Source organism: Stomoxys calcitrans, chromosome 2, assembly GCF_963082655.1.
Source record: "Stomoxys calcitrans chromosome 2, idStoCalc2.1, whole genome shotgun sequence".
In the NCBI taxonomy this organism is placed as follows: Eukaryota; Metazoa; Arthropoda; class Insecta; order Diptera; family Muscidae; genus Stomoxys; species Stomoxys calcitrans.
In genome coordinates, this window is record NC_081553.1 from 180,821,241 (window position 1) to 180,842,379 (window position 21,139).

The following is a 21,139-nucleotide window of genomic DNA, read 5'->3' on the forward strand; positions in this document are numbered from 1 at the left end:
GCCTGTGATGGATGCTGCCTCCCAGTAGATAATAGGTTTAAATATGCTTATTCTGGACAGGCGGCATAGGACATTGGACATAAGTCCAGTGCCACGTGATAAGGTTAACCTTATTTTAGCAACCAAAGTCAAACTAGGGGAGAACTGTACGAAAAATAACTTCTTAGGAAATTTGCACATTTTACAGCCTTTCAACGGAAAACATACTTTTTCCAAAAAAATACGATACGTGAATAAAAATTAATGATTGTAAAAATCAAAAGTTGTTGCACTTTGTCACTATAAAAAGTAGATTAACTCAAAAGGTTTTAATTTGTCTTTCGCGTAATATCGTACCGAACACTTCGAAGAATCCAACAGAAAGGAAGTCTCTCGAAATTTTGCAATCATTTTGGGGCTTGGTTTTACATATTGGATATGACCAAAGCAAAACGTCAAAATTTGGATTGTACCCTTTGCAACATCAATGTATCATTTTCAGGTCTAAAGTCGTCATTCGGTAATTAGGCTTTACCAAGAAAAATGCTGCCACTACAGGGTGGTCTGAGTGAAATGAAGTACAAATTCAGGCAGTCAGCTGAGAATCGGGCAGAGGCTGATTAAAACAAGAGAGTGTTTTTACAACTCTCTATAGAAGATATAAAAAAACAAAACAAATTCAATGAGAACGGTACAACCTTATCGCCAACCAAATTTATTCAATCAGGGTAGGAAAAATTATTCAAAATAAAGGAAAAAATTTAAGATTCCATGACACATTTTTCTTTTGGTGAAAAATATCGTAAATTTAACAAAATATGGAAAACTTTACGGTCAAAATGTATGCATAAATAAATTCTACCCTTGGGTAAATAAATCTCTTCTTAAATTATGATATCAACAAGAAAAGGAAAAACAAGTAAAAACGTGCTAAGTTCGGCCGGGCCGAATCTTATATACCCTCCACCATGGATCGCATTTGTCGAGTTCTTTCCTGGCATCTCTTCTTAGGCAAAAAAAGGATATAAGAAAAGAGTTGCTCTGCTATTAAAACGATATCAAGATATGGTCCGGTTCGGACCACAATTAAATTATATGTTGGAGACCTGTGTAAAATTTCAGCCAATTCGTATAAGAATTGCGTCCATTGGGGCTCACGAAGTAAAATAGAGAGAACGATTTATATGGGATCTGTATCGGGCTATAGAACGATTCAGACCATTATAAACACGTTTGTTGATGGTCATGAGAGGATCCGTCGTACAAAATTTCTGGCATATCGGATAATAATTGCGACCTCTAGGGGTCAAGAAGTCAAGATCCCAGATCGGTTTATATGGCAGCTATATCAGGTTATGAACCGATTTGAACCTTATTTGACACAGTTGTTGAAAGTAAAAATAAAATACGTCATGCAAAATTTCAGCCAAATCGGATAGGAATTGCGCCATCTAAAAGCTCAAGAAGTCAAATCCCCAGATCAGTTTATATGACAGCTATATCAGGTTATGGACCGATTTCAACCATACTTGGCACAGTTGTTGGATATCATAACAAAACACGTCGTGCACAATTTCATTCTGATCGGATAAGAATTGTGCACGCTAGAGGCTCAAGAAGTCAAGGCCCAAGATCGGTTTATATGGCAGCTATATCAGGTTATGGACCGATTTGAACCATACTTGGCACAGTTGTTGGGTATCATAACAAAACACGTCGTGCGAAATTCCATTTCAATCGGATAAGAATTGGGCCCTCTAGAGGCTCAAGAAGTCAAGACCCAAGATCGGTTTATATGGCAGCTATATCAGGTTATGAACCGATTTGAACCATACTTGGCACAGTTGTTGGATATAATAACAAAACACGACGTGCAAAATTTAATTCTGATCGGGTAAGAATTGCGCACGCTAGAGGCTCAAGAAGTCAAGACCCAACATCGGTTTATATGGCAGCTATATCAGGTTATGGACCGATTTAAACTATACTTGGCGCAGTTGTTGGATATCATAACAAAACACGTCGTGCAAAAATTCATTCCAATCGGATAAGAATTGCGCACTCTAGAGGCTCAAGAAGTCAAGACCCAAGATCGGTTTATATGGCAGCTATATCAAAACATGGACCGATATGGCCCATTTACAATACCAACCGACCTACACTAATAAGAAGTATTTGTGCAAAATTTCAAGCGGCTAGCTTTACTCCTTCGGAAGTTAGCGTGCTTTCGACAGACAGACGGACGGACGGACGGACGGACGGACGGACAGACGGACGGACATGGCTAGATCGACATAAAATTTCACGACGATCAAGAATATATATACTTTATGGGGTCTCAGACGAATATTTCGAGTAGTTACAAACAGAATGACGAAATTAGTATACCCCCCATCTTATGGTGGAGGGTATAAAAATGATTGAAATTAGCCTGAGCCGTCCACTACACATGTGGGGAACATGATGAGACGTTAGAGCACATTACCTATGTCATTGCCCGGGTTCGCGGCTAAAAGACACCGGTGCTTATGTGGGGACACGATAGACATGAACACACTTAGGGTAGTGTTATGGAAAACAAATAAGGGTAAGTAGCACGGAATTCCTAACTTACATTGTCATACCCACCACCGAAGGATGGGGGTATATTCATTTTGTCATTCCGTTTGCAACACATCGAAATATCCACTTCCGACCCTACAAAATATATATACTCTCGATCAGCGTAAAAATCTAAGACAATCTAGACATATCCGTCCGTCTGTCTGTTGAAATCACGCTACGGTCTTTAAAAATAGAGATATGGAGCTGAAACTTTGCACAGATTCTTTTTTCGTACATAAGCAGGTGAAGTTTGAAGATGGGATATATCGGACTATATCTTGATATAGCCCCCATATAGACCGATCCTCCGATTTAGGGTCTAGGGCCCATAAAATCCATATTTATTATCCGATTTTGCTGAAATTTGGGACAGTGAGTTGTTCTAGGCCCTTCGACATCCTTCGTTAATTTGGCCGGGATCGGTCCCGATTTGGTTATAGCTGTCATATAGACCGATCCTCCGATTTAGAGTCTTAGGCACTTAAAAGCCACATTTATTATCCGATTTTGTTGAAATTTGGGACAGTGAGTTGTGCTTGGCCCTTCGACATCCTTCGTTAATTTGGCCGGGATCGGTCCAGATTTGGTTATAGCTGTCATATAGACCGATCCTCCGATTTAGGGTCTTAGGCCCTTAAAAGTCACATTTATTATCCGATTTTGCTGAAATTTGGGAAAGTGAGTTATGTTAGGCCTTTCGCCATCCTTCGTCAATTTGGCCTAGATCGGATCAGATTTGGATATAGCTGTCATATAAACCGATCCCTCGATTTAAGGTTTTGGCCTATAAAAGGCGCATTTATTGTCCGATGTCGCCAAAATTTGGGACAATGAGTTATGTTAAGTCCCTTGACTTACATCTGCAATACGGCCCAGATCGGCCCAGATTTGGATATAGCTGCCATATACACCGATCTTTTATGTTTATGTTTTATGTTTTGGTGCCATAAAAGGCGCATTTATTGTCCGATGTCACCGAAATTTGAGATAGTGAGTTGTGTTAGGCCCTTCGACATCCTGTTTCAATTCGGCTTAGATCGGTCCAGATTTGGATATAGCTGCCATATACACCGATCTCTCGGTTTTAGGTTTTGGGGCCATAAAAGGCGCATTTATTGTCCGATTTCGTCGAAATTTGAGACAGTGAGTTATGTTAGGCCCTTCGACATCTTTCTTCAACTTGGCCTAGATCGGTACAGATTTGGATATAGCTGCCAAATAGACCGATCTCTCGATTTAAAGTCTTGGCGCATTTAAAATCGGATTTCACTGAAATTTGACACAGTGACTTATGTTAGGCTTTTCGGCATCCGTTTCGTATGTGGTTCAGATCGGATTATTTTTAGATATAGCTACTAAAAAGACCAATATAACATATTTCAATATAGCTGCTATAGTGCATAAGGAACGCATTTTTCACGGGATTTTGAAAAAAGGTAGTTAACATATATACCCGAGGTGGTGAGTATCTAAAGTTCGGCCCGGCCAAACTTAACGCCTTTTTACTTGTTTTACTTCATATGTCTTCTGAATTCATTCAAACAATTTTTGTACCAAACAACACTTGTAGCCAGTATACTAATAAAGGACGATTGGTAAATCATTTCGCCCGAAATAGGTATTTTGGTAAAAAAAAAATACTTCTGACTTCATAACAAATATACTAAGACATCTTTATCGACTCTCAAATGGCAGATTTTAACCTATCCCTTTCTGAGTCGGCAGAGTCTGGCTCCTTCTGACAGGTTGTCCGCTCTTTACCGCTGACGCGATATGGTGTTTGATTTCACCACCCTCGTCGTTAACCCCATTTGGAAATTCTCCAGTTAACCCCATTTGGCCATTCCCCAAGCGGAATTACTGCTAGTGTTTTTCCGGTTCATTCCTACATGCTTAGTATTTGACATTCACTGTCGTCCCAAGTATTCGGATTGAAACATTTGAAGTTACTTTCCTGTCCTCCTGTGGTCACAAGTTCCGAAGCCACAAGTACATTGTCTGTCTGTTGATGGACCTAATGGGCCTAGTCGATGGACCTAGTCGGTGTGCTTCTCAAAACCTCACTTCAATATATCAAGACTAATGTTTATAAGGAGGCCATCGTAGCGCAGGGGTTAGCATGTCCGCCTATGACGCTGAACGCCTGGGTTCGAATCCCGACGAGACCATTAGAAAAAATTTTCTGCGGCGGTTTTCCCCTCCTAATGCTGGCAACATATTTGAGGTACTATGCCATGTAAAACTTCTCTCCAAAGAGCTGCCACACTGCAACACCCCGTTCGGACTCGGCTATAAAAAGGAGGCCCATTATCATTGAGCTAAGAACTTGAATCGGACTGCACTCATTGATATGTGTGAAGTTTGCCCCTGTTCCTTAGTGGAAGTACATGGGCGAAATTTGCAATGTTTATAAGACCTATCTCCATACTTACAATACGTATATCACAGTCGGCCTGACCAATGACTCGTAAATAGCTACATAACTGATAAATGGCTCCTTGTGCTGTAATTCTATGTGAAAACTAGTGTTTATAAAAACTCTTAAGTCTCGTTTCACCTTATAAGACAACTGAGAACCAATATCTTGAGCTAAAGGAGCCAAGCCTAAAGAATGTCACCTAAAGCTATGCATACTCCATAACTTCAAATAAGTTTAACCCAAAAGCATATGAATAGAATTAAAGGCTACATACTAAATAAACAGTTGTTAACGGCATTTAAGCTTCCAATATACAAATTCCCATTGAATAATTCATGGTGTCCTTCAATCAAATATTCAAATGTTGCGGCATTTTAATGAATTGTTTCCCCGTATTCTGGCATTTTGGATTGACAGCTTTCCGCAAGGTGAGATTTACACCAAATGTTAATGACATGTATGTAAGCACCTACTAAGTGACACAGTGTTTATGTTTTTATATCTATGTATGTGTGTGTGTGCGATCATAGGTGAGAAAAGTGTCGCTTGTACACAAAACCAACATTTCAACCGTAAAGAGAATCTTTAATTAAGGTATTTAGAGGAGTCAAACAGTGTCGCCAGTCTTTCTAACGCACTTCCATACACATTCACCAGCAATCCCCTATATCTCACTAACCACACGCATACACACACACACAGCCATACACAATCGCGAAACCCCGTAGCCACGAATTACATGAACATAACCACAATGTTCTGTGATGGTCATAGCATCAAACACACACACACACACACATACATACAGACATTCTCACAGATTCATTAATACACTCGCAAATGGTTATGCAGCTTTAGCATAGTTCAACCACTAACAGCATCTTTCGGCAAGTTTGCTTTTTCCAATAAGGATGGTTCATGATGATGATGATGAAGGACGCGAAGCATGATATGGCTGGAGTACAGAAACAGGATTGCCACAAGCATATAATTGGTGCAATATATTCCCCTAGCCCGAGGCCAATCAAATAGTTCACATTTCAATGAAGATGTTTGGGGACTTAAATAATGCTGGTGTCAACCCATCGTCTCCTGCAGATTTGTTGTTCTTCAGCTGGATTACTGCTACACTGGCCACATTCTGACTAGATGTAGACCACTTAGGCCATGAAGTTCTTTCTTCAAGCAATTGGGTCACTCATGTGGAGTATGTTGTTGCTATGTGGTGTGTTCGCCGCTCTCCGTCATTCTGCACATATAAGAAATTTCTAATGTAGACGCCAGGGAAGATTTTAAAGTTTGATATACCCACAAATGTAACCTAAATTATTCATGAGATAACCAAGTATTAATACCAGAAGGAGCTAACCATTATTCATAACCAGACATTTTGCCTGGTAGGCGAACATCTTAACTTTGTACCACTCTCTGGCCTCTCTACATTTTAAAGGGGTTGGAAAAACAAAACGTGGCAACACTGTTCAAAACACCATTTGCGGGCAAGGAGACAGTCTCCTATTAGCATACACTTACATACTTGTACTACACTCTAATGTACCATTTGTTCAATGGAGTAATGAGTTTGAGTGTGTAATTGAATACGAGTGGATGCGAGATATGCACGATGACGCTAACATCGATGTTTGTTTGCTTGTTTGTTTTTGCTACTTGCCTGCTTGTTTGTATCACCTCAAGGCAACCATGATAGGACGTAACATTTGAATATATCTACGTATGCGCGCATAGTGCCAATACAGGTGTGTAAGGTATGCTTGTGTGCGTACACATATGAAGTTTACATACAACACAGCATCATTTGTCCTTACAGGCACCAACAACATCCGCAAGTAATGTGCGTATTTGCGGTAAACCAAACTAATTCTACGATACAAGACATTGGAAGGAGTGCATAATCTAACAAATGTATAAACATTAAAGTGGTTTAGGGACATGAGAGAGAAAGAGAAATAATTGTCGCAGAACAGCAAAATGTAAGAACTTCCCAATGAGAATACCAATTTACAAAAACGTGCAGCGTTTACTGACAATAGTCTTATGACCACCTATGAGCACATCAAAACGAACTTATTGTATGAAAGCGGTCAGGTAAGGTTGGATTGACGGAACCTTAGTATTGCCATCTGGAAAATCATGTTACACGGATGGATCAAAGCTAGAGGACAGTGTGGGCCTGGGGGTGTACATTGAAAACCCAGGGACTGACATCTGTTTTAGATGGCCTGACCATAACACGGTCCTGCAGGCGGAGATCCGGGCGATCACGGAAGTGGCGTGAAGTGGTGTGGTGCTAACGCGAGGACGTCGAGTCTGAACATCTTTACCGACAGTAAAATTGCCATAAGGGCAATAACAACCAGGACGGTAAGGTCACGAACAGTCTTGCAGTGTAAGAAGGAGATTAACGCCTTCTCTGAGGATGGCAAAATCCTCATCGTTTGAGTGCCGGGCCATAACGGAGTAAGGGGAAATGAAATGGTAGACAATTTGGCGGTGAAGGCCAGAGGACTACAGTCAATATACTTGGTTTACCCGAAGCCTTTCGGGTCGACGCAGTCCGAGTTAACGGAGTGGGTGACGAATGCGCATGCAACATTGTGGACCAGCGAAACGGTCGGTAGGACGGCGAAAATCCTTTGGGGGGTTCCAGATCGTGAGAAGACAAGGCTATTACTGAAAAGAAGCAAGAAGGAGGTCAGTATAGCTATAGCTATTGGATCATAACGGGACACATAGGACTACGAGCTCACTTATGTAAAATCGGTGTGGCAAGTGATAGCATGTGGGGAAGATGATGAGACGTTGGAGCATTTCCCATGTAATTGCCCGGCTTTCGTGTCCAACACCGGTACTTAGGTGGAGACACAAAAGCAGACAAGAACCAACTTAGGGGAGTGGCATTGAAAACAATTAAGGATTTTGTAAGTAGCACGGAATTCCTAACTTAAAATTTTCTTTTTATACCCATTACCGAAGGATGGGGTTATATTCATTTTTTCATTCCGCTTGCAACACATCGAAATATCCATTTCCGACCCTATAAAGTATATATATTCTTGATCAGCGTAAAAATCTAAGACGATCAAGACATGTCCGCCGTCTGTCTGTTGAAATCTTTAAAAATAGAGATATTGAGCTGAAATTTTGCAATGGTTCTTTTTTTGTCCATAAGCAGGTTAAGTTCGAAGATGGGCCAAATCGGACTATATCTTGATATGGCCCCCATATAGACCGATCCGCCGATTTGGGTCTTAGGCCAATAAAAGCCACATTTATTATCCGATTTTGCTGAAATTTGGGACAGTGGGTTGTATTAGGCCCTTCGACATCCTTCGTCAATTTGGCTCAGATCGGTGCAGATTTGGATATAGCTGCCATATAGACCAATCCTCCGATTTTGGGTCTTAGGCCCATAAAAGTCACATTTATTATCCGATTTTGCTGAAATTTTGGACTGTGAGTTGTCTTAGGCCCTTGAATATCCTTCGTCAATTTGGCTCAGATCGGTTCAAATATGGATATAGCTGCCATATAGACCGTTCCCCCGATTTAGGGTTTCAGGCCCATAAAAGCCTCATTTCTTTTCCAATTTTGATGAAATTTGGAACTGTGAGTTGTGTTAGGCACTTCAGCATCCTTCGTCAATTTGGCCCAGATCGGTCCAGAATTGGATACAGCTGCCATATATACCGATCCGCCGATTTAGGGTCTTAGGCCCATAAAAGCCACATTTAGTATCCGATTTTGCTGAAATTTGGGACAGTTAGTTGTGTTAGGCCCTTCAATATCCTTCGTTAATTTGGCACAGATCGGTCCAGATTTGGATATAGCTGCCATATAGACCGATCTTCCGATTTAGTGTCTAAGGTCCATAAAAGCCACATTTATTATCCGATTTTGCTGAAATTCGGGACAGTGAGTTGTGTTAGGCCTTTCGACGTCCTTCGTCGATTTGGTTCAGATCGGTCTAGATTTGGATATAGCTGCCATTAATACCGATCCTCCGATTTAAGGTCTTAGGCCCATAAATGCCGCATTTATTGTCCGATGTCGCCGAAATTTGGTACAGTGAGTTAAGTTAAGCCCCTTGATATACTTCTACATTATCGCACAGATCGATCAAGATTTGGATATAGCTGCCATATAGACCGATCTCTCGGTTTTAGGTTTTGTGGGCCATAAAAAGCGCATTTATTGTCCGAAGTTGCCGAAATTTGGGACAAAGAGTTAAATTAAGCCCTTCCTCAAGTTCTTCAATTTGGTCTAGATCGATCAAGATTTGCATATAGCTGCCATATAGACCGATTTCTAGATTTAAGGTTTTGGCCCCATAGAAGGCGCATTTTTATTCCGATTTCACTGAAATTTGACATACTGACTTATGTTATTCTTTTCGATATCCGTGTCGTGTATAGTTCAGATCGGTTTATTTTTAGATATAACTACTAAAAAAAACAATATTTTGTTATATACAATTGAACAATGACTTTTACTTATTAGTATTTGGTCCAAATCGGAACATATAGTGATATAGCTGCTATGGTGCTTAAGGTATGAATTATGCACAGGATTTTGACGAAAGATGGTTTACATATATACCCGAGGTGGTGGGTGTCCAAAGTTCGGCCCGGAGAAGAGAGGTATAGACTCCCTTGAAGAGCAATAGAGTTATCGAGGAGTAACGTATCCTGGTAAACGGTCATTTCTCTGGGATCAAACTCTCTGAAGCCGACTCAATCGGCCTTCTTCGAATTGATAAACGTCCGGAGGTCAGAGGTTATGAAGTCATGTGGTAGGTGAAAGGTAAGTATTACAGGCAGGTAATTTGATTCCAGACAATTGACCGTTTACCAGGATACGTTACTCAGTAGATCAGGAGATGCAATGTAAATGTCATGCGAGCTCCTGCACCTCCTCGTAATGCCAGTGGGTGCCCTCCCATTCACCTTTCAGAAGGCGGAGCCTTCAATCTGCTCTGCCAAAGCAATGTCCCGTTGGTCGTTGCATAGGGGGGAATGCCATGATGGGCACTCAAGTCTACAAGAACCAGTCGATTATGGCCAAATAGCAGGCCACTAATGTTGGGGTTGTAAACACAGGTACATCATTTTGCCTGTTCTTTGCCACTGGCTAAGTCTCCTCGATAACTCTATTGCTTTTCAAGGGAGTCTATACCTCTCCAGAGAGGCAGCATGCCGCTAGGTAGACAGTCCTTTAAACAATGGCTGAGGACTCTGCCAATGGCCTTAGTTATCTTGGTGAACACCTAAAGCATATTCACAACTGTTGTAATGCCATGAATTAGGCGGTTCTTCGAAGAATGGCAGGATTGTTTTCTAGATTCTGCTGTTAGAGGTCACCATAGCGCGGAGGTTAGCATGTCCGCCTATGGCAATGAAAGCCTGGATTCGAATCTTGGGGACTCGACTCAAAGCAAAAACAGCCCTTTTTCAATGGAAAGGGTCCTAGAACAAACCTTTACCAAAGGAAACTGTACTAAAACTGCGCTTTCTTAATGGAAAGGGTACTAAAACTACCCTTTACCATAGGAAAGGGTAGTAAAACTATCCTTTTCCAAAGGAAAGGTTCCCAAAACTACCCTTTCCTAAAGGAAAGGGTTTTAAAACCACCCTTTCCCATATGAAGAAGTACTAAAACTACCCTTTCTCAGAGAAAAGGGTACTGAAGCTACCCATTCCCAAAAGAGGGGGTAATAGAACTACCTCATTCCTTTTCCAATGAAAAGCGTACTAAAACCACCCTTTCCAAAAGGATAGGGCACAAAAACTACCCTTTCCCAAAGGGAAGGGTATTAAAAATACACTTTTCCAAAGGAAACGGAACTAAAACTAACCTTTCCTAAAGTAAAGTGTACTAAAGATACACTTTTACAAAGGAAAGGGTACGAAAACTACCCTCCCCTAAGGAAAGGGTACTAAAACTACCATATAGCAAAGGAAAGTGTAATAAAACTACCCTTTTTTCAGAGGAAAGGGCGCCAAAACTATTATTTTCGAAAGGAAAGGTTACTAAAACTAGCCTTTCCCAAGGAAAAGGGTACTTAAGCTACCCTTTACCAAAGGATAGGGTACTAAAACTCACCTTTCTCAATGGAAAGGGTACTAAAGCTACCCTTTTCAAAGGAAACGGTACTAAAACTACTCTTTTACTACCCTTTCCCAATGAAAGGGGTACAAGAACCACCCTTTCCAAAGAGAAGTGTACTAAAACTACCTTTTCCCAAAAGAAAGGGTACTAAAACTACCCTTTCTCAAAGGAAGGCTACCAAAACCGCCTATTCCCAATGAAAAGGGTACTAGAACTACTCTTTTCTCTTTTTGCAAAGGAAAAGGTACTAAAACTTCACTTTCCTTTAGGAAGGGGTGCTAAAACTACCCTTTTTCGAAAGAAAAGGGTACTAAAACTACCCTTTTTCGAAATAAAAGGGTACTTAAACTACCCTTTTTCAATGGAAAGGGGCCTAGAACTACCCTTTACCAATGGAAACTGTACTAAAACTACCCTTTACCGAAGGAAACTGTACTAAAACTACCCGTTCTTAATGGAGAGGGTACTAAAGCTACCCTTTTCCAAAGGAAAAAATCATTTTGTATTTTCTTCGCTGCTTGCAGAGTCTTACCGGTAGCTACGTTCCCCTTTTCAGGATATTTTTCAAGAAAGTATTTTCTACAAATTAGGTGGTTCTTTGAAGAGTGCCGAGATGGGTGTCCGTTCGTCGTTATTTCACCATAATAACGACGAACGGACACCCATCTCCGACTTACTACCAAACTTCTCTTCCCCTTCTCTGGCATCGGTACCACTTGGCTGATGTTCTTAGCAATGGGGCTGTTTCCTTTAAGTGAAGTCGTTCTCGGCAAACCGTCATAGCTAAGAATATACACTGCTAATTTTCTTGGCGTTTAACTTTTGCTTACTTACCGGGTAGCCTTTACTACATCAAAATCTAGCACACACTGCAGGTGAGCCCGAAGTATCGAGTTTCCTAATGCTATTTGGTCGTTTGCCATTTTGAGCTCTTCCTGCAAGACATCAATGATTTAAATACAAAATTACCCACTCTATTATGCTTAATAACATCCGTGTTGTTAGACAGTATTTACTTTTTTGTGCTATATTGAAGCAGTCACCTAAAACAACAACAACTCGATCAGTATTTATGCTGAAAGCATTTCGTATGAATGCTTATGGTACTTAGTTTCAACTGTGATTTTTTCCTTACACAATCTCAATCCTTTTTTACCATCCATTTATGTAAATTTTATATTTAACTGCAATTAAATGTAAAATTAATTTTTTTTTATGGCTAAGACTGATTTTATAATTATTCTGATATGGGAAATGATGCAGCCACATGTAAGATTTGGCTTTATTTGCATAATGTTCCAGTATAATTAAGTTGAAGTTGTACTTTTTAACAAGTAAAAAGGCGATAAGTTCGGCAGGGTCGAATTTTGGATACCCACCGCTTCGGGTATATGTGTAAACCACCTTTCATCAAAATCCGGTGAAAAATGCACCTTATGCCCCATAGCAGCTTTATCGAAATATGTTCCGATTCGGACCAATACTAAAAAGATCAAGCCATTGTTCAATTGTGTATAACAAAATATTGATAATTTTAGTAGCTATATCTAAAAATATACCGATCTGCAGCATACACGACATGGATGTCGGAAAGCCTAAAATAAGTCAGTTTGTCAAATTTCAGTGAAATCGGATTATAAATGGGGCCAAGACTTTAAATCGAGATATTCGTCTATATGGCAGCTATATCCAAATCTGAACCGATGTGGGCCAAATTGAAGAAGAATGTCGAGGGGCCTAACACAACTCACTGTCCCAAATTTCGTCAAAATCGGACAATAAATGCGCCTTTTATGGGCCCAAAGCGTTAGATCGTGTGATCTGAGCCAAATTGGAGAAGGATGTCGAGGGGCCTAACACAACTCACTGTCCCAAATTTCGGCGAAATCGGACAATAAATACGCCCTTTATGGGCCCAAAGCCTTAAATCGAGAGATCGGTCTATATGGTAGCTATATCCAAATCTGGACCCATCTGAGCCAAATTGAAGAAAAGTGTCGAAAGGCTTAACTTAATTCAATGTTGTTGTTTGGCCTACAGACACATCCAAGTAAAAGCTTCCTTTGCGTAGCAGATATTTCGATGAACACATATTCAATGCTATCATTAGCTTCTGATCTGGCACACATGCGTGTGCGTTAACCGCTACGGATAAAAATCTCTGTGCATCCTCCTCTGCGTAGTCTATCAGTCCTAAACAACGTATACCCCTCAAGATTACGGAGAAAATCAGGAGTTGTCTCCTTCACCCACGTCTCTGATACACAAATAGCATCCAAACCTAAATTCTCAAAAATAAATTAAAGTTCATCAAACACATTAGTCAAGCTCTGGGCGTTGATGTGACAAATCCATTATGCGCCCACCTTGGTACTAAATCCTAACTGCTTCGAGGCTTTCTGACTGCAAATTATGCCAAACGACTTACTGAGCGCCCACCTTGGTATTAAATCCTTACGGATTTCTGACTGCAAACTATGCCATACGTCTTACTATTCTGCCTTCTCAACGACCCATGACCCGCCTTAGATTTAGGTTGGGTTAGGTTTAAGTGGCAGTCTGTAATCAGACTCACTTAGACGTTTTTGTCCATTGTGATACCACAGGAACAGAAGAAGGAAGATGCCTTCTAGTTCCTACCGTTGAACCATCCGGATCGCTTTAAAAAGATCAATAACTTTCGAATGTTCACAACCGCTATCAGACAGGTGCTCAACGAAAAGAGAACCTAAAGAAGAACTCCTTCTGACTGCCAGTGCGGGACACACACACAGAGGGTGTTCTATAGACTCGTCTTCTTCGATGTCCTCACAGCTTCTGCAAAAGTCATTACTGACAACCTTCAGTCTGTTAGCATGTTATCCGATTGGACAGTGGTCTGAGACGTCTGCTCTTGCCACTGACAGCAAAGCAGTGGACCTCTTCAAATATGGATTAGGCCACATAGTTTGGAACAGCTCTCTCTTTGTAACCATCTATCATTCCTTGTCCTTCGGGACTGGTCCTGAAAACTTAGCTTACACTTTGCTAGTGGCATACCCACAGATTCCAGTTTCCCTGGAATGTGTAGGGTAGTTCCTAGTCTCGCAGGCTCGTCCGCTTTACAATTCATTGGGATATCCCTGTGGCCCAGCACCCAGACCAAGGGGAATTTTGAACTGTTCAGCCATCTCGTTAAGAGATCCGCGACAGTCGAGTGCGGTTTTTGTGTTCAGAAATACGTTCTTCAGCGATTTAATGGCTGCTTGGCTGTATGCGAAGATATTTATGCCCATCGTCGTTATGAAATTATATCTTTGCCATTCCACCACTTCCTGAATTGCGAGGATCTCCACTCGATACACACTGCAGTGGTAAGGTAACACTTTCGATATGAGGTCGTCTAGTTTGGAATCATCCGTATAGAAGTCTAAGTAACTTCTATTACAAGGGATATCGTAGTTCCAATCGGTTCTATCCGGAATTATGGTACAATACTTTTTATCAAAAATCGGCTCAGGTAGGATGTAATCCACACTACCTTGAACATCGGACATTGTATCAAGGAAAACACATTATCCGTAGCCGCCACATGACGTCAGAGAAAGCTACCTTAGCCTCACGGCAGTGGTCAAAGCAATTTGTCTAGCCACAATGTCCAGAAGCATAAGATGTTGCATTGAATTCAGGGCTTTAGATGGTGTCGTCCTCAGTGCGGTTGTTATGCATTACCGAGCCATCCTTTGATTCAGGTTGACTATTGAACAGTAGGTGGATTTTTGAATCGCCGTCCACCAGACCACAACACCATATAGCATAAAAACGACTGACAACTGCTGTATATACCCTATGCATGACGTGCGGTCTAACCCCAAACTTTTGTCAATAGCTCGTTTGCAGCTGTATAGGTCAAGAGTCATCTCTCTTGCCCTTCAGTTTAATTTCCTATCCAGCAAAACACCCAAGTATTTTGCGCTGTTTGTAAATGGAACATTATCTCCTCCTAAGGAGACAGGTGCTACCGTAGTTTGAAACCATATACGGATAGAAGTCTAAATTATTTCTATTACCAGGGATATTAAAGTTCCAATCGGTTCTATCAGCAATAGTTGTACTTTTTATCAAAAACGGCTCAGGCAATATGTAACTCATTCTGCCTGGAACATCGGGCATTATATTAAGGATAACACAGTGTCAGTAGCCACCGTTAGACCAAAGAAAAAGCTCCCTTAACCTCACGGCGGCGATTGCAGCAATTTGTCCAGAGGCAATAGTTGTAGCATTGAATTCAGTGCATCAGATTATATCGCCCTCCATGGCATAGTGAACGGAAAAATGTATTATGTACGAGTCGAAATTGCCCCGTTATGGACCATCGGTCTGTGCTAGCTCCTGAGTCATAAAGTAGTGCTGAGGAACAAGGCAGCCCATAGGCTAGCCTGTAATGAATCTCTGATGGACGCTAATCGACAATAAATGGGAGGCCCTTATCGCAGAACTTAAAATTCTATCAAACCACTGTTACGGAATCTTTTATAGGCAAATTTGCAATAATATGCGAAATGCTAGCTCTATCGTATCAAAATTTTACCTTGCAATGGCTTGTATCGTAATAAGGTTCTACATAAACAAGTCTTCCTGAGGTTTGTCTTCTAGCGCACTAGCGCAGGAAAAACCCCTGAACCAAATGTTAAAAGCATCAACTATGTATGTCTTTATATGACCTCCAACAGTTAAACTATTGGGTTGCCCAAAAAGTAATTGCGAATTTTTCATATAGTCGGCGTTGACAAATTTTTTCACGGCTTGTGACTCTGTAATTGCATTCTTTCTTCTGTCAGTTATCAGCTGTTACTTTTAGCTTGCTTTAGATAAAAAGTGTAAAAAAAGTATATTTGATTAAAGTTCATTCTAAGTTTTATTAAAAATGCATTTACTTTCTTTTAAAAAATCCGCAATTACTTTTTGGGCAACCCAATATTTTTGGCCCAACATCTATGTAGACAACGTCCAAAAAACTAAACAAATCCTATTCACATTGAAGGACATATATAAATGAAACTGACCAGCCAAAAGTCTGACTAAGTTTTGGTTTAATGATTGTAATAAACAACAATAACTTTGTCATAATTTATCAGATATAATTGCAGGCTTGGTATAATGGTATTCCCTCTTTGTAAAGACCATAAAAATTTCAATTAAATCATTAACTATTACAGAAACTATATTCGAGAACACTGACTTACAAACAAGACACACCTCCCCCACTGACGTCATTTCGATTTAATAATGAATTTATTATAAGACAATTAACGCAAAATACAAAAGAGCAGCATCCAGAGCTCTCCTTCAGCCACCTTTATTTAAATTTTCTTCAGGGACAAAAAGCTTAATAATGTCACTGTCATAAAAAGTTTGAAAATAATTCTTATTGACATTTCGGCCTTTGCCCTCTACTCTCCTTCATTACAAAAAACAAAAAATTCTAACAAGTTTAATTAAGCTGGAGCATGACTTTGCCAAAAACAACGGATGTCAATAAAATGTACCCAAACATAATGAATACCAATATTGTGTCATTCATTAGGGCGACACCAATTTTATTCGACGCCATATCAAAATGGTGTCATTTTTGCTGTCCTTGCTGTCTGTCAGTCCAAAAGGGCCATGCCGAGGATGATGATGTTTTTTTTTTTCTTCGCTCATAATTTTCATTTAAAATTTCAAGCAAGCATCCGCCATGGTGTTACATCGTTTGACATTTGTGTAATTAAAAGTTATTTGATTCAAGTTCCAAATAACATAAGTGTGAAGTGAATTCCCTGGTATATACAGCAAATGTCCCCGAAATGTATATTGACACTGGCAATAGCAAAGAAATGACAAACATTTTTTATGATTTAGAAAAAAAACCTTTTTGTACCCTACACCGCTACTGTGGTACAGGGTATTATTACACCCTACACCACTACTGTGGTACAGGGTATTATAACTTAGTGAATTAGTTTGTAACACCCAAAAGGAAGAGAGATAGACCCATTAATTAGTATGCCGATCGACTCAGAATCACTTTCTGATTCGATTTAGCTATGTCCGTCTGTCCATGTTAATTTGTGTACAAAGTACAGGTCGCAGTTTTCATCCGGACGGACAGACAGACGGACATAGCTAAATCGAATCAGAAAGTGATTCTGGATCGATCGGTATACTTGTCAATGGGTCTATCTTTCCTCCTTTTGGGTGTTACAAACTAATTCACTAAGTTATAATACCCTGTACCACAGTAGTGGTGTGAGGTATAAAAAGGCATTAAGTTCGGCCGGGCCGAACTTTGGATACCTACCACTTCTGGTATATATGAAAACCCCCTTCACAATCGGTCTGTATGGCAGTTATATCTAAATATAGTCCGATCCGAACAATATTTGGGACTGATGTCGGGAGACCTAAAATACCAACTGGTTAAAATTTCAGCGAATTTGGATAAAAAATAAAGCTTTTATGGGATTCAGACCCTTTATCGGCAGATCGTAATGTAGGGCAGCTAAATCTAAAAATAGTCCGATCTGAACCATATTTGGGTCAGATTCCGGGAGGCGTAAAACTACTGACTATTTCAAATTTCATCGAAATCGATTAGAAAGTAATGCTTTTATGGGCTTCAGACCCTATATTTGGAGATCGGTCTATGTAGCCACTATATTTAAATATAGTCCGATCTGAACCATATTAAGGTCAGATGTCGGGAAGCCTTAAGTAACCCACTTTTAAATTTAAATTTCAACAAAATCTTATATAAAACAAGTAAAATCGTGCTAAGTTCGCCCGGGCCGAATCTTATATACCCTCCACCATGGAGCGCATTTGTCGAGTTCTTTTCCCAGCGTCTCTTCTTAGGCAAAAAATGATACAAGAAAAGATTTGCTCTGCTATTAGAGCGATATCAAGATATGATCCGGTTTAGACCACAATTAAATTATATGTTGGAGACCTGTGTAAAATGTCAGCCAATTCGAATAAGAATTGCACCCTTTGGGGGCTCAAGAAGTAAAATAGAGAGATCGATTTATATGGGAGCCGTGTCGGGCTATAGGCCGATTCAGATCATAATAAACACGTATGTTGATGGTCATGAGAGGATCCGTTGTACAAAATTTCAGTCAAATTGGATGAGAATTGCGCCCTCTAGAGGCTCAAGAAGTCAAGACCCAAGATCGGTTTATATGACAGCTATATCAGGTTATGAAACGAATTTAATCATACTTGGCACAGTTGTTGGATATCATAACAAAACACGTCGTGCAAAATTTCATTCCAATCGGATAAGAATTGCGCTCTCTAGAGGCTCAAGAAGTCAAGAAGCAAGATCGGTTTATATGACAGCTATACCAGGTTATGGACTGATTTGAACCATACTTAGCACAGTTATTAAAAGTAAAACTAAAACACCATGTGCAAAATTTCAGTCAAATCGGATGAGAATTGCGCCCTCTAGAGGCTCAAGAAGTCAAGACCCACGATCGGTTTATATGACAGCTATACCAGGTTATGGACTGATTTGAACCATACTTAGCACAGTTATTAAAAGTGAAACTAAAACACCATGTGCAAAATTTCAGTCAAATCGGATGAGAATTGCGCCCACTAGAGGCTCAAGAAGTCAAGCCCCACGATCGGTTTATATGGCAGCTATACCAGGTTATGGACAGATTTGAACCATACTTAGCACAGTTATTAGAAGTGAAAATAAAATACTATGTGCAAAACTTCAGTCAAATCGGATAATAATTGCGACCTCTAGAGGCTCAAGAAGTCAAGATTCCAGATCGGTTTATATGGCAGCTATATCAGGTTATGAACCGAATTGAATCATACTTAGCACAGTTGTTGGATATCAGAACAAAACACGTCGTGCAAAATTTCATTCCAATCGGGTAAGAATTGCGCCCTCTAGAGGCTCAAGAAGTCAAGACCCAAGATCGGTTTATATGGCAGTTATACCAGGTTATGGACCGATTTGAACAATATTTAGCACAGTTATTAAAAGTGAAACTAAAACACTATGTGCAAAATTTCAGTCAAATCGGATGAGAATTGCGCCCTCTAGAGACTCAAGAAGTCAAGACCCACGATCGGTTTATATGACAGTTATACCAGTTTATGAACTGATTTGAACCATACTTAGCACAGTTGTTAGAAGTGATACTAAAACACTATGTGCAAAGTTTCATTCCAATCGGATAAGAATTGCGCACTCTAGAGGCTCAAGAAGTGAAGACCCAAGATCGGTTTATATGGCAGCTATATCAAAACATGGACCGATATGGCCCATTTACAATACGACCTACACTAATTAGAAGTATTTGTGCAAAATTTCAAGTGGCTAGCTTTACTCCTTCGGAAGTTAGCGTGTTTTCGACAGACAGACGGACGGACGAACGGACGGACGGACATGGCTAGATCGACATAAAATGTCGCGACGATCAAGAATATATATACTTTATGGGGTCTCAGACGAATATTTCGAGTATTTACAAACAGAATGACGAAATTAGTATACTACCCAACCTATGATGGAGGGTATAAATATCAATTTGTGTTTGTTTGTAGGTTTGTTTATTTGTGTGTTCCTTATAGACTCAGAAACGGCTGAACCGATTTTATTCAAATTATCACAGATGGTGCATAATGATCCCGTGGTGAAAATAGCGCACTACATTTTTTGATGTCTGAAGCGGCGGCGGACCCTCCCCCTTACCCTAATTTTCAGAAACGCCAGATCTCGGAGATGGGTGGTGCGATATATGCGAAATTTTGTATCCTCTCTTATAGAAACCCACAAACAAAAAATTGGTACTCAAATTTTGGGTAGGGTACCTAAGGGGACGCCCCACCCCAAAACCTTCCAAATATATATATACATCAATCACGACAATATGGGACTCAAATGAAAGGTATTTAAGATTAGAAAACGTTTCTGCTATCCAACTGTCGGACCAAGTGTTTGGGGGACCACCCCAACCCCCAAAACCCTCCTAAATCGGACATATTTACCAACCATGGCAATATGATGGCAATATGGGATTCAAATGAAAGGTATATGCGAGTCAAATACGAAACTGATATCCAAATTTGGGACAAGGTTTCTGGGGGTCCACCCCTTCCCCAAAACACCCCCTAAAGAGGACTTATTTACTGACCATGGCCATATGGGGCTTAAATAAAAGGTATTTTAGTGTAGAATACGAATCTGACATCCAGATGTGGGGCCAAGTATTTGGGGGCCTTCCATCCCCAAGAACATACCCCAAAGAAGACAAATAGGAATATGGGGCTCAAATGAAAGGTCTTTGGGAGTAAATCACGAATCTGATAACAATGTCCGGGAAAGTGTCTTTGTGGCTACCCCAACCCCATAACACCACCCAAATAGGAAGTACTTGCTGACCATTGAAATATGAGGCTCAAATAAGAGGTATTTTAGAGAAGAACACGAATCTGATATATATTTTCAAAGCCTAGTAACTGAGTGGTCGCCCCATCCCCCATACCGGTCATGTTTGCCGACTATGGAGAAATGGAGCTCAAATGAAGGGTATTTGGGAGTAGACCATGAATCTGACATCAACATTCGGGACCAACTGTCTAGGGGACGTGCCACCTCCATAACAACTCCCAAGTTGGACCTATTTGCTAATTTTAGGGCCCATACCCTAAACCGGACTTACTTGCTGGCCTTTTCAATAAGGGGTTTAAGTGAATGGTATTTAAGATCAGCAAACGAGTTTGATATTTAATTTTGAGGCCAATGGCAATATGGGACTCAAATATATGAGAATAGAGTATGTTGCTGATATATTTTCAGAACTTAGTGTTTGGGGCACCACCCCACTCCCCAAAACACCCCTAAATCGGCCATATTTACCGACCATGTCAATGTGGGGCTTAAATGAAAGGAATTGGAGGGTAGAGCAAGAATTGATACCAACTTTCGGGACCAATTTTCTGGGGGTCTACCCCTTTCCCAAAATA